We start from the raw sequence: 14384 nt of genomic DNA on the forward strand, positions 1-14384 counted from the left end.
CAGTGGTAGTTTCCTTCTCCCTGGTATTCATGTACACAGGACATTATTTATCACTAGTAAGTAAATTCCCTGTCATTCTGGAGAACAGTAATCATCATGGAGGCTGGAGGAGTTATTTTTGTAGGCAAAGCCTCAGAGTTGCATTTCTGGCTTATCTGCTCATGTCCAACATTTCTGTCACTCTGATTCAAGAATGTCAAGCACAGAACCTACCACAGGAGGTCAGATCTCCTAAATCCTGGGCGTTCACTGGGGGTCATCAAGGGAAAATCAATGCTAAGGATGGAAAAACTGGCTTTTTCCTTAGTTTAACTTGGCCAAGCAGCAGCAGAACCAGGAGCAGAACTGCTGGGTTTGGCCTGGCAGTCCCTCCTTCAGGTGATGCTGCTGGCACTACTCCTTGCTGGAGAACTGTAATAAACTGTTCCATCTTCAGCACATAACATTTTCATTTGATAAAAAATACAAGTCATGCTAGAAAATGTCAAAACATGACCACCCCTTTTGCTATGCAGGTTTTAGGTGTATAAATTTGGGACACAGTAGGGCAGTTGGACAACATTTAGTACCCATAGTTTGTGCTCTAAACCAAGGCTGAGGGTCGGGTTTAACTTAGAGACTGACAACTGGCTGAGGTTTCTGTTTTGTTGAGGAGAAATTGGTGGTGATACATTACTATTACTTTACTCCATGCTCTGGCTTCCTGGAACTTGCAACTAAATATTTCGATTCAATTCCCAAATCCTTGGTTAATTTATAACAACAACTAAGTGTTGTTACAGTACCAGAACTTTTAACCGGCACTATGGTGAAATCTTGGGCTTGACTGAATCGAGCTACTCATTTCCTCGTGCCAAAATTTCAATCTAAATGTAGAAAGCATGGAAATATTAGTGCTTAAAAGCTGAAGTGTATTGTACTGAATGCATTCCAGCTGGAAAAAGGGTAGTGGACAGTGTGCTTGAAATGAAGCATAAAAGAGTTTTGGAGTACTTAAAGCATGCATTCAACTTCGTGATCTTCATGCTTTTCACTGCTGAAAATATCTTATAAAAGATAATCTTGATCAGCAATGGTCCCACTGCGGATTTATTTAATTATGGTTAAAAGACTTTGCTATGATAACTGCTCAAGGCTCCTAGGGAGTGTAACTTACAGATATAGTCACACTTAAGCTTGTTTTATTGTTTAGTAAATCAAATATGAAGTCCAGCTCCTTCTAATTGCTTGCAGATGTATGACATTCTCCTTCCAGTCCAGCAGCACTAAGTATTTTATAACCAATGTGAAAGTGTGGAGACCTCTGTTTCAAACAATAACATGCTCTGAGGAACTGAATTACTGACATCATGCTGCAGTGTGAGGGGCCTTCTGTATAAACACAAATGTCCACTCCCTTTTTCAGTATGGAATAGTGGGGGAATGACAGGCCAAACACACTCCTGTGGCTCCTGTGCTTGGAATAAACGCCCACAAATGACACTGCTCCAGGTGGTTCTCACTCCAGTGATGTGCTGATATGCATTTTTATAACTACTAATGAGCAGAAACACATTCCAGTGTGACCCCATTGATGTCAGAAATGGGGGTAGCAAACGTTTCCTGGGATGTTCTCAAGACCCTCTTTATGAGCAGTGATGCCAGGAACCCCCAAACTGAAGCAAGGGTGAGGGAGGTTATTCTGGAGGAAGATCTCTGATGTAGAAAAAGTTGTGCTTCAATGTGAACACTTGGACTGTACTTTAAATTCTGAGTTTATGACCTTACCTAATCCCTTCCCTCCCCATCCCAATCAGTTCCCACTTCACTGTCACTCCTAAATTTGGTCCCTAAGGGAGATTCCCGTATGTGGCACCTGGTCACACTTTGAGCAAGCCACTTGGATGTTCAGCCCTGCCTCTGTGAGGGTGTCACTGTAATGGGGAAGAGCAAAAAAACAGAGTAAGAAATAATTTGAAGCAAATTACTGAGTTAACTCATGTTCCCAGACATTTTTTTCCTGATAAAAACCATAAATAGCTGCACTCTGTGCCTGCATACAGGACTGATTTGTATTTTACTTTGTTGTTAGGTTCTCTGTGATTTGAGTCTGCTCCTATTGAATTCAAAAGAAAATCACCCAATTAATTCAATTTTGTCAAACCTGGTCTGCAAGAAAGTACTGGCTTCTCTTAGAATGTTAATGACACTTGAGTGAAAAAAAGGGACCAAAAAAGGTACCAAATAACCTGTAAACTTGAGAAGGGAAAAAGCATTTATTTTCCTTAATTCCTGTCATGCTGGTAATACAAGCAGTAAAGTAACCATTTTTACTCCCCAGCTAGATTAGCTTTTGATATTTCTCCATCCTATTTGTAACCCCTTGTGCTGCTGCAAGTACAGGAGGGAGACAGATTGCAATCCAAGAGATCATCAGTGCTTGCTTAGGTGGGAGAAAGGCATTTTTCCAGAGTTCTGCCCAGACTTGGTGGACATTGGTTGCTTTTTTTCCTCCTCTGTGGAAGGAGAAAAAAAATAAATTTGTTTTCTGTGCCATGATTATTTTTCCCCCTGCAAAATCATTCTAGGTATCTTTACACTGGGAGAGGTTAGGGGTTTTTGGGGTTTTTTTTGTTTTGTTTTCTGGTACTTTTTAAAGTAACTTATCATACTCAAGCTCTGCTTTTAACTCAAGATGTTAATTGTGAATAAGTCAAATAAGGCTAAATTTTGCATCTGTAGAATCCTTTTTTTTGTTGTCCTGTTAAGGAGGGAGTGACAAGAGGGAGCAGCTCACGATGTCTTGTTTTCCATAGAAAAATCCCTTTATATTGTACATATTTACATGTGTCAGGGATGTGCAGGTGGCATACAAAGGACATAAAAGGTGTGTGAGTGCAGGTGCACTTGGCTGCCCTTGGCAGAGCCTGGCTGTGCTCTGGCATTTTGGCTGGGGCACTGCAGTTCCTAATGAGCTCCTCTCACGGCGCTTTGATTCCCCTCCCCGAGAGCTCCTGGAACGTGCAGCCGCCTCCAGCCCAGCTGAAACTCAACCTGAAATGCACCCCAGGGGTGCCACTACTGTGCCACAACCACTAACGAGCACTCAGCCTTCAGGGCCAGACTCCAGGGAGCCTCAGAAGTGCATGGGCTGGGATTTTGGAGCCTCTGCACCAAGCTGGGATCTGCTCCTATGGGCTCAACCCCTTTTCTAATACAGGCATAACCTAAAATACAGCTATAGGAGATCCTTAACCATGGAAATGTTTTGGAGAGCTTTTTGTAAAATGCTGTACCATCCCAAGTTTTCCCCCTTTCTGTAGGTAAGGAGAACTTTAAAACTTCTTCAGGGCTACTTGTTAAAGAGCCTGAGGTGTGATGGGTTTAGTTCCAGAGTTGTTCCTCTCAGGGCAAGACTGTTTACAAGGACTTGCAGTGATAGAACAAGGGGGAATGGGTTTAAATTGAAAGAAAGTAGGTTTACATTAGGTATTAGGAAGAAATTCTTTACTGTGGTGGTAGTGAGGCCCTGGCACAGGTTGCTTAGGGAAGGTATGGCTGCCCCATCCCTGGAAGTGTCCAGGGCCAGGTTGGATGGGGTTTGGAGGAACCTGAGCTAGTGGAAAGTGTCCCTGCCCATGGCAGGGGTGGAACAAGTTAGATGATCCTCAAGCTCCCCTTCCAACCCAAACTATTTTATGATTCTGTGAACACCACTGGGCCTGTTGAGTTTGAGGATAGGGTGAGGACAGAGCCTATAGCAGGAACAATAAGGCCTGGTTATGTGGTTTAGGATGGCAGTAACTCAAAGTGCTCCCTCAGGCCATGTGTTAGTGCAGCACTCCAGCAAGTAGGGAACACTTGTTGCCAGCTGTAGCCACTCTAAGAGACTGACCTGCTTACATGTGCCACTTCAACACTCATTATTTGGACAAGCCATAGGAATTCTGCAGGTCTAAGGGGATCCACAGAAGGACACAAGCTGACACTTTCACAGCTCTTTGTTCATAGCTTCCAATTAATTCCTTGTACATTTGGATACATCATGCAGAGATCATCTTTCATCAGCCCATCCCAAACCAACTGTTCAAGCTGTTAATCTGTGAAACTGCTGCATTCTGCTGCAAAGCAGCATCACTGTAGTAGCCCTGAGGGTCCAGAGGGGCGTTCACAAAAACCCATCTTGTTTTGAGGGCCTGGTTTTGGGCATTTTTGAAATCTGGCCACTCTGAATCATCTTCCCATCTGTGCTATTTGCACAGCTGTGGGTGTCAAGTCAAGACCTTGGAGAGATATTCTCTGTTCTGTCTGACCATTTTACTGTGAACATCCATCACGAGCATAAATACTAGCAGCTGCTTTCCTTTCCTGAGTTAGTTACTGCTTTCCCATTGTCCTGAGCCCTGCAGGAATACGCTCAGTGTGTTGCAGATAAAGATTCCTCCCATTTGCTCATCGAGCTAAGTGTGCTAGAGGCAAGCGAACTTCCCCGAGTTGTATTTACCTTAGCTTCCTGAATTGGGATTATGCAGGCAAGCACTGGACTTCGAGTTTAAGTAAACCCATTAGCAGTTCTCACGGCTTCTTGCAGCAGAAGAATGGGATCACACAGTAGTCACCTCGGCTGTCATCCTTGTGGGCTGCATTTGTTGATTTTAAAGCCTGTTGCCTTAGTAGCTCGGAGGAGGCTCATGTTTTGACAGACAAAACACAGCAAATGGATTCAGAAGGCACATGGCCTGAAGAAAGTCCAAACTCCAGCCATCTGTCCTCCTTCAGAACTCCTCTCTCTCAGCCGGAGGTCTTTGCCACAAAGCATTCAGGAATAACACCAGATAGCAAAGGGGAAGAATGTGCTTATGCCTGATCCCGACTTGGCATCCCAGAGTACTTGGCACCCCATTAAACAGCCCAAAGCATTTATTTCTCTCTTCGAGGAATTCCCTGTACCTGTTGCAGATACTCAGATCTGAGCATCCTACAAGTCAGGAAAACCACACCAGGAGTGAGGGCTGTCACCTGCTGCACTCAGCAGCACCAGGGGGCACAAAACAGGACTTGGGGCAGCACGGGCTGTGCTCCCTGTGCCAAAACCTCTCGAAGGAATAGATTCCACAGCATCACAGTGGTACAGACACTTCCCCCAGCAGTGTCAAGGCATCCTGGCAGCTGCTTTTAGCACCTCTCAGGTAGTTTTATACTGACACTATTGCCACTGGGATGTTCTCATTGTGCTTGCTCTGAGCAGTTGTTTCCTCTCAGCCTCCTGAGAAAGGCTCTGTGCTCCTCCTCTCCCCATTTTTTTGCTCAGGATGATTTCCTCTCGACCACTGCTTTTTCCCTCCATTTTCAAACCTGATTCCTACTTCAGATTAATTAGTGTATAAAGAACATGCTCTTACCTGTGTTTTATTTTCACTCTTGCAGTCTGGGTCACTGAGTCACCTTTGCTAGAATGTTTCTAAAGGATCTCAGCATTGCAGACACATTTTTCAAAGGTCCGAGATTTTTCTTGAGCATCTCCAGTGATGGGACACAAATTTAGTAAGCTGGACAGCTAGTTCAAGAGCTGAAATTTGAAACTTCTTTCCCTCATTTTATTCTCTTTCCAAGTGATATCTCCCTTCCCATGCTGGCCAGGGAAGATGATAGCTGCTGTTTCTGAGTGCCAAAACATCCCTACAGGAAGAACAAAGCTTCCTGCAAAGGCAGCAGAGGCCTGCTGGATTCCTCCCTGCACCACCCAGGGATGCCTGTGTTCCTCTCCCTGTCCCTTTGCTAGGGAATCCCATCTGCTGCCCCACAGCCAAGCACAGCAGTCTCCAGCACTGTGGGAATTCATTCAGAGTGCTGTTTAGACTTGCTGCTTTGCCATTTTGCTACTGCCAAAGACCGTGGGAGTGTTACAGGACTCCCTTCTTGCGAGATATTTTTGGTCTGGTGAAAACCACCAGGAGAGTGTAATTTTTGACTTCACCTACCTGGTTGCATCTTAAACATTCCACATTTTTTGTGGTGTAGTTAACTCCTCTTGTGCAGCACTTTGTCATGGCAACCCCTTTGTGCTGTGTTTGTGGGATTTATGTAAACTGAGCTTGACTACCTTTTTTCATTACACTTATAGGATATTTAGTCTCTTTTTCCCCTTCTGTGATGCTTTTTGAACTATTTTTTCTGGGTTATCACCATTCATGCATGGTCTAGAATAAATCACACGAAATTTAAGCCTCCTTTGGGCTGAAGAGTTCTGATCAGAGGGAATTTTGCCACATACCTGTCAAAGTTTAGATGCTTCTGTCCACAAGGCTGGGAGATCTGAACCGGGCTTGTAAGATCTCTGTTCTCTGTATGACAAGAAGACATGGAATAGGTAATCAGACATATAAATTTCATGAGTAAAAAGTATGAAATTTCACAAAGAAATATCTGTTTCATCTTTAATTTGCTAAGTTTTGTTTTCACAGCAGCCAGAAAGCAACAGTTTTGGAGAGAAAGTTATTTGCTCTAATTCAATAGACAGCAAAATTGAACTTGAAAAAAAAACTATTATAAACACACAAGAATGCTCCTTGTACCTTCTTTCATCTACCTTTTAACTTCACCAAAAATACAAGAGGGATTTGCAAATTACAGAGCTCTGAAGTATTTTAGCACACATGTAGTTATTATAAAAATCCTTTAATGCTCATTCACATTTGTGTCTTATTTGTTAATCTGAAATAATGTTAAAGGTTGGTTCTGTTGTAAGCAGAGTAATGTCTAATTTTTGTTAGGTATAATTATATGATCAAAGCTGAAAAACATGACTAAGGAAACATTTGTTACACACACTTTTATAAGCTACAGTGCTAAGAAAAAGTTTTTGAGGCTCAGGAGTGAATTAGAGCTTTTCTGGCAAAATGTATCCCAAGCTCTTAATTAGGCAACTTTAAATTAGATATTCAGCAGCTCCTTGTCTGTTGCTGTTACTAAATGGCTTAAATAAATAACTTTAAAGGAAAATTCTTCAATGGAATGACAAAGGATTCAGTGTGTGAAGGGATGTTTACCTTGGGAAACTCTGAATCTGGCTTTATTATCTCCTGATTTAAAAATTCCATGCCTTTGAGTGGAAATATTAATTAATGAAGCCTGTTTTGATCAGCTCTGAGAAGGAGAAGATATTGCTGAGCCTTTCTTTACAAGCTGAATTTAACCTGAAGGAAACTCCTGGTCTGCATGACCCGGTGTGAGATGATTTAAGCAAATCTGACACTGCACTTGAGCATGTTTAGCCCGTGCCTGAACAGATGTTCCCTGGAGATGCCTGAGTACGAGCAGAACCCGTTCCAGGGTTTTTATGTGCATCTGCCTGCACGGGGGGGAATTCCTGTGAACAGGTAACTGGGCAGAAAGTGTGCAATCAAACCAATCTCGCTCTCAGGTGGAACCCAAAGACAAACTCTGACAAGGCAGATTGCTCTGCAAAATTGAGCCTTATACCAAGAGTTACGTTTGGGTTTCAAACTCAATTAAAATTCACCAGAGTTAAAGAAATTCAAGGAGGAAGGAGGCATTTTATGGGATAGAAACCCCCGTAATTCCAGAAAAGCAGTAATTTGGACAATCGGTTCCTGAATATCTTGTAACATTATAAATTTAGAAAGAAATCCTTATCAATACTGTAACAGCTGCCTGTTGTCAGAAGTACTTGGAAAATGCAAGGACTTTTGACAGGTACCAATTCTCTGTGTGGTTTTAAAGAGGTTGCCAGTAAAGTAACATTTAATAAGAGTCTTGCACAGAGCAAAGGAATCAAACATGGCAAAGTGAGCAGAAATTAAAGTGTGATTTTAGCTGACCTGACCTACCTTAGAAAAATAAAAACCAGGAGAAACAATCTCTCTCTTGTCTAAACTTACTCTGGAGAGAATTTTGAGTATCTGGGATACAGAGTAGGTGGAATTAAATACACTTTTAGAAGCAACAAATACTTGCTTGTAGTTTTTAAAACAGTTTCTTCATAAATGAATTTGTTCTCAAGGGACTTCCTTATCAGGAGCCAGTTCTCCACAGAACTTTGGGATGATAAAACAAGGACTGGGTAAAACAAGGACATGCGTGTCACGCCTGGAGTGAGTTAAAAGCAGGAATTTAGGAATATTTCACAGGGCAATGAGCACAGAATCACATCAGAAATAAGCAGTGCTTTGGAGCAACCCCTGCTCTGTCCCTGTGGGCTGTGGATGACACCTGACTTCATTCCTCCCAGAAGTTGTTGGAGACTAAATCAGGAAAGAGTGCAGAATCCAAAAGCCATTCCCACTTCCCAAGGGGAAAGAAAAAACGTGTTCTTCTCTGACATCATCCTGCCTGTATGTACTCTGCATCCAGACCTTCCTCAGTCTTATCTGGCTTAACTTGAAGCATCAAGACAGATTTTCTTTCCCACTGTCTCCTTATGTGTTACTGGAGTAGAAAATAATTTGAGGATGGTTGCAATACCCAAAGGTATTGCTGTCATTTCCAGCACTTTTTCCTTGGAGCAAAAAGCACTGTACAAGCAGATAAAAATGATAGACTTAACAACACTGAGCACTTCATGGGTTTCTGGTGTTTGCAGGAGAACTTCACAGCTTGAATTAACCTGAGGTTGAAGAGAGTTAGAATCACACTCCAGATAGATTTGGTGCAGGAAAAGTTGTGTGCAGTAAAAAAATCCACCCATTTTCCCTACTGTAAACACTGATCATTATTTAAACGATCCAGAAACTATATTAATGGGTTTTAATCTATTAATCAGCATGTGAAAAAGGATGATTTTTGGGGAATGGGAAACTTTCTTCTGTGTGATCCAAGACAAAGTGTTCCTCTGTTAAAAACTGTGGCTCTCTATGTCTATTAAAAGGAAAATCCCCCATTTCGAGACAAGATATTTTTTTATGAAAATGTTGCTTCATTATGCATTTAAATCAAAACATTCTCTCCATTCTGGTTACACTCAGAGTTCAGTATCCACTGTGAGGAGAATCTCTCCCTTACTATGTATGCAGATTTATAAGGCTCCAGGCACCTTTGAAATAAATTGAAAGCACAGCCATGTAATAGAGCCAAACCCCAAAACCAGCCAAGGAGATCCACCCAGCAACACCCTCGAACACCCTCAGCTCTTCCCCTAAGCACAGCTTTAGAGCGCTGGTCTTGATCTTGTCTCTGCTTTCTCCACCCTCCTAAAAGTTTCCTGGGGGATTCCCCAGCTCTGGAGCCGTGCAGGGGCTGTTTGGGATGCAGGAATAGTTCACTTGCTCGCTTTCCTTCCCTCTCAAACAGCTCAGGAACACGGCAGCTGTGTGCAGAGCCTGGGACAGGGGGATACTGAAAAACAGGAGCAGCAGGAGAAAGAAGCGGCTTGGGGATGAAGAGAGGTTTCAACAGCAGATAAAAGTGTAGCAAAAGCATACAGAAATAAGAAAGGCTGATTTGTAGCTGCTTTTTCCCACTTTGAAATCCACAGTTTGAGTATCTGTGATGCTGGAAGATGGCATGGTTGAAGAAGCCCCCAGAAGGAAACTCTCCCCAAAATCTCTGCCATGGGATAGGAGTGAGGCCAGCAGTTTAGAAACTTGATCAAAGGTCTGGACACTTTACACAGTGAGAGCAGAAGTTAAAAAGTGGCAGCTTTTGAAAAGGTTACCAAATCTAATTTATATTTAGGGCAATCCTCTACTCTTAAGGATTGTCAGGATGAGGTTGATTGTTGAAGGGCAGATTGGTGATATCTGTGCTTTTCTGAGGTACCTCCCAGTGCCCAGTTTGAGAAAGCAGAGTGTGTGTGGTTTCCATCTTTCTGGATTTGGTGGCTGGTACCTGTGGGTTGAGCACAAAGCCAATTCCCCAAAGCTCTGGCTAATCAGTCTGGTGGACATCAGAGGTTCAGTCCTATAATGGAACTACTCCTGGCCCTGCAGGCTGCAGAAGGTTGAGCCTTTTTTGGGAGAGCACAGACCAGTGCACTTTTGATAAAAATTAAAACCATTGGGAAATTCAGACAAAAGTTTCTGTTGTTCTGACAAAGTGACATGTAAATAATCTGATGGTTAGCTGTCAAATGCAATTTTTATATCAAAAAGAAATCAGGTATAGATATCAGAACATGGTCGTCATAGGAATCAGCTTTTGTTTCTGTGGGGCAGAGCAAGCAATACTGAAATTCAGTGACACTGAGGACTGGCAGAGCTTCCAGGGACCCTGCAAGACTCCATTCTCCCGAACAAGGTGTGCATGGAGAAGGAACTGTCCTTCACTAAAAACAGCCTCAGGGGGCAGGGCAGGCACTTCCCTACCTTAAGGGCTGGACTCGATGGTCCCTTTCCACTCAGAGTATTCTGTGATGTGTAACTTAATCAGCACGTCACACCCCACAGTTGCTGTGTTCAGTGGAGCATTTGGGACAAAAGCAGCAGCAGGAGCAGCTCATACCATTCCTCGCATTTGATGCTTTGTTTTAGTATCTGTCACGAGCAAGGCAGCCAAAAAGTGGCCTCAGCACGTTCTGGCTGGTGGAGGCTGAGGGAGCCCCGGGGGCTCCATTCACATGCCTCATGTGTGACCAAGCAGGGGCTGAGGAGCCTCTGCACAGCCTGGTCCTCAGGGTGGGGTCCCACTCCTGCTACAGCCCCGAGCAGGAAGCTGGAAGAGAGCATTAAAGAGACCAAAGGGACCGGTTGGGATTTTCACACACTCAATGGCCATCGGGGGGTTCAGCCAGCAAGAACAAACCCAAGTGTATAAGAACAGGAAAAACAGCAAAAAGGCAGCACGAACCAAAAAAAGGGTTTGTAATTTGGCTGTAGCATTCCGAGCGGGACAGCCGTGGGATGTGTCTGGATGGAGCCCATCCCCGCGGAACGCACCAACACACGCGCGCTCGGCTTTACGGCCCAGAGTTCCAGAACTGCCTCTGTCACACAAAGCCAGCTTCAAGACAGCATTACTGTCCCGTTGGGATGCACTTGGGATGGGCTGCACAGACAACAGCCCTTAAAAACTGCAATGATAATATGCAGGTTTTTCCATTCCTATCATTTGTCCTTAATTTGAAAAATTAAATGCTTATGTCCCGTTGTTAACTATTCTTAGCACTAATTTCACAACTTAGCCCAGTGGTGACCAACTGATTTCCTTACAGTTCTTCTCTTAATTCACAGCTGGGCTGAATTTATTTAGTTTGGTGCTTAGGTTGCATTAAAAAAAGAAGTTGTGTGACAATCTCCATGTTTTAATCAGAAAGCTCATTGTATTCAATTCCTGCTGGAAGAACACTATAAAAAGTCAGAGGAAAAAAGGTCGTAGAGTTCTCCACTCTGGTTTATAGCTTAGAGAATGCTTACAGTGGTCCAGAAATAATTCAGGTGAAAAGGGCCCATCCTGCTCAGCTCTGAGATCAGACCTGGGAGATTTATCCAGTCAGGGCTTCAAAAACCCTATGAAAGGAGAGCACAGAATTTTTCTGGGCACCTGTTCCACACCTTGACTGCCCTAATAGTGAAAAAGGTTTCCCCTATACCCAGAATCCCTCCTTACAATTCACTTTGGGTTTACACAGACAAAAGAGATGTGCTACAAATGCAGACTTGGGGAAGGGAATTGGGTTTGTTTTCTTACAAATGCGTAGGTGAGGAAGTGTTCTCCATAAGGGGAGGTAACAATTCTGGGCAGCCCTAGGTCTGAATAAAAACACTTTCCTGAGGAGCAGACTGGCTGACTGTCATTGCCAACCTCCCATGACTCAACTCCTGCTACAAGTGAATCTCTGCAGCTTTTTCATTTCCAGTTAAAAACAAAACAAAAAAAGGAATCATATCAATGTGTATCCACAAACAAGGAAAGACGTGAAGTTTCACTGATCCGTGACTGTGCTTATTCGAACTCTGAATAACTGCAGATATTTTCATAACTAGTGCCCACCAAGGTTCTCAAAGTACTGAGAGAACATCAAGACTGATTTTAATAAACAAAACCACTGTTTATACTTTGAAGTGTCATATTAAGACACCTTCAGCTGCATTCCAACATTTAAAGCACGCGTTTAGATCCCAGTATTTTCCCTGACACCTTTGCACATGCCTCAGTTTACACAACTGCTCACTGCTGGCCTCAATCAGTCCTTCACCTTGTTGCTAGGAACTTTTATTTTAAAACCCCTCACTAAAAAACTTGCCAGAGCAAGCCTGCAATACCAGGCACAGGCTGATCCTACTCATGGGTGGGTAGGAAATGCTTGAGAGTATCGGAGGGAGTAGCCTTGATCTGGAGGAATTGGCTGTTTACTCAGCTTGCAGTTCCATTGCTGGGACAGTTTTCAGATCCCTCTGCTGAATATCCCAGCTTGTCTCACATCCACCAGTGCTGCCTCTTTTAGAAACCCTTCAATTCTTGTATCTCTTTAATTCCTTACTCTCCCTTCCTCTTTTCTTTACTTAAACTCTGGGCAACGAGGGCCAAAACCTGACTGAAAACAGCAGTTCACACTGTGGTCCTGGATAAATTACGGCACAATTAGCAACGTCACTTTCAAAATGTTAATGAAATAAAGCTGCTCCTTTAGGAAACCAGATACTTTACAGTTGATGATTTATGATGATTCCAAACAGGACTGTGAATTTGCAGTGCCAGATGAGGCCATGCTGTCACTTTTACTCACTAAATGCTTCGTGCCACTTCTCTAGGAAATGAGGCCTGGCATGGTTACAAGAACCATCTCCTCAGTATCTTCTCTGTAAAATCTTATTCCTTCTGGAAGTTGAATTTCCAGCTTGTTGATGATCTGCAAACCAGACCCATTCTGTCCCTCCTGAGGAGCAGATGGATGCAGGGGCTGGTTTGGGACAGAATGACACGTAACTGTGCATCCACAGAGATCTTTCCAGGAACCTCTCAGATTCCTTTTCTGGCTCAAGGGGCCTTGCTCTCCAGCACTGGACATTCTGAGCAAGCACGTGTACATACAATAAGTGTGAAGCCTTGCAGGGTAAATAAAAATTCCTGCACAAAAAAAGGGGAATAATAAATCAGGCCCAGGAGTTTTAAGTCAATGTGAAGAATTAACCTATTTGCTGAACCTTCTGTAGATAAGAGGTCATTGTTCTTTGCTTTGAAAAGATTTTTTTGTTTTTAGTATGTATTTAGCCTTGCTTATCTATTATGCTTTGCTTCCTTTTTATTTTCCTTTCATTGAAAACAGGACCTAACTCCTTAAAAATCATTTGGACTTGATCCTAAAATACACTGAACGCTTCCCAGCCCAGAAAATAACAGAGTACAAGAACCTTCATGACCTGGATTTCATTTGTCAGAGGTGTTTGTGAACCTCTGAAATCCCTTCAGAAGACCCTGTGGTTATTAGCTGAGACATTATTTCTTTTTTTTCATGCTGTTTTTTTTGCCTGTCCATGAAATCTCCAAAGCAAGCTCACAGTCTATTAGATCCTAGATAAATTTAGATACAGATATCACTACAGAGGATGTTCAATTAACTGCTAGACACCAGTCTTGTCATTAGCCTTCCACTGGTGTTTTGCATATTTATCGGTAGCATCTAATTAATTAAACACAGCTTCTAAATCAGGGCAGTTGGTTAAACGCTATCGATGAAAGTTTCCAAGCTACTGAAGCCCACGTGTTTTCAGTCTGCTAAAAAACTTCCCCTCCTCTTCACTAGTCCCTGTCTGGAAACCTTGTATTTTGAAAAAGCTTTTTTAAAAAAATGAATCTTTACAACCCACAACTTTCATTACCTGATTCTTGCTGTCCTCTGAAATGCTCCCCTCTCTCCTCTCTGTTTGCTGCTTGAACATAGCCCTGGATTTTGGTTCAGGGCTTGAAGCAGCACAGCAAGGGAATTTTTCTCCACAACCAGAGCTTCTGAAACCCAAGAGCACAAGAAATCCCAAAGATCTTGGTTAGATCTCCCAAATTTACACAATGAATTTAAGGTTGATTAGCTTGGGAGAAGTCTTAATGTTGCACACATTGGTTAGCTGGTTTATTCCACTAACAACTCTAATTGCATAAATAATAGGATTAGTAAATTACTTTAAAACACTCTAGCTTTAGAATTTTAAGCAATTCCTCCCTTTATCCTATAGATAAGAAATTAATGTGCTCATAGATTCTTTCTCCACTATAAATAGACCATCTTCCTAATAACTCAGCTACATCTCTCCTTGCTTCACCTTTTCATTCTAGTCTTTGCTCTTGGCATTAATTACTTGGATATAATTAGCCTGCCCTAGATTCATCTTCTGCCAGTTCATCTCTTGCCTCATCAGTTCCTGGAAGGCAGCACTTCCACAAGGAAAGAGCCACCAGATAATTTTGTTGCCATCCAGCAGCTCAATGAGGATGGTGTGGACTTGCCCTGACCT

At 42.8% G+C, this 14384-nt stretch overlaps 2 protein-coding genes across 33 annotated transcripts in view; one reads left to right on the forward strand and one right to left on the reverse strand.

The window, feature by feature from the left end:
• Positions 1-14384, reverse strand: part of CCDC85A (coiled-coil domain containing 85A) — a 218928-nt gene that overhangs the window by 160141 nt on the left and 44403 nt on the right. For 14 of the 31 annotated variants that reach the window (XM_086875015.1, XM_086875012.1, XM_086875032.1 and 11 more), the window contains exon 2: positions 6254-6323. The gene's annotated coding sequence lies outside the window, so the exon portion shown is untranslated. Of the gene's footprint in view, positions 1-6253; positions 6324-13754; positions 13882-14384 lie in introns of all 31 variants that reach the window. The other 17 variants (XM_086875042.1, XM_086875038.1, XM_086875053.1 and 14 more) reach the window with 3 other exon arrangements.
• Positions 1-14384, forward strand: part of EFEMP1 (EGF-like fibulin extracellular matrix protein 1) — a 45595-nt gene that overhangs the window by 5273 nt on the left and 25938 nt on the right. The window lies entirely within an intron of this gene.

Source organism: Cyanistes caeruleus, chromosome 2 (assembly GCF_971803275.1).
Source record: "Cyanistes caeruleus chromosome 2, bCyaCae1.hap1.1, whole genome shotgun sequence".
Classification (NCBI taxonomy): Eukaryota; Metazoa; Chordata; class Aves; order Passeriformes; family Paridae; genus Cyanistes; species Cyanistes caeruleus.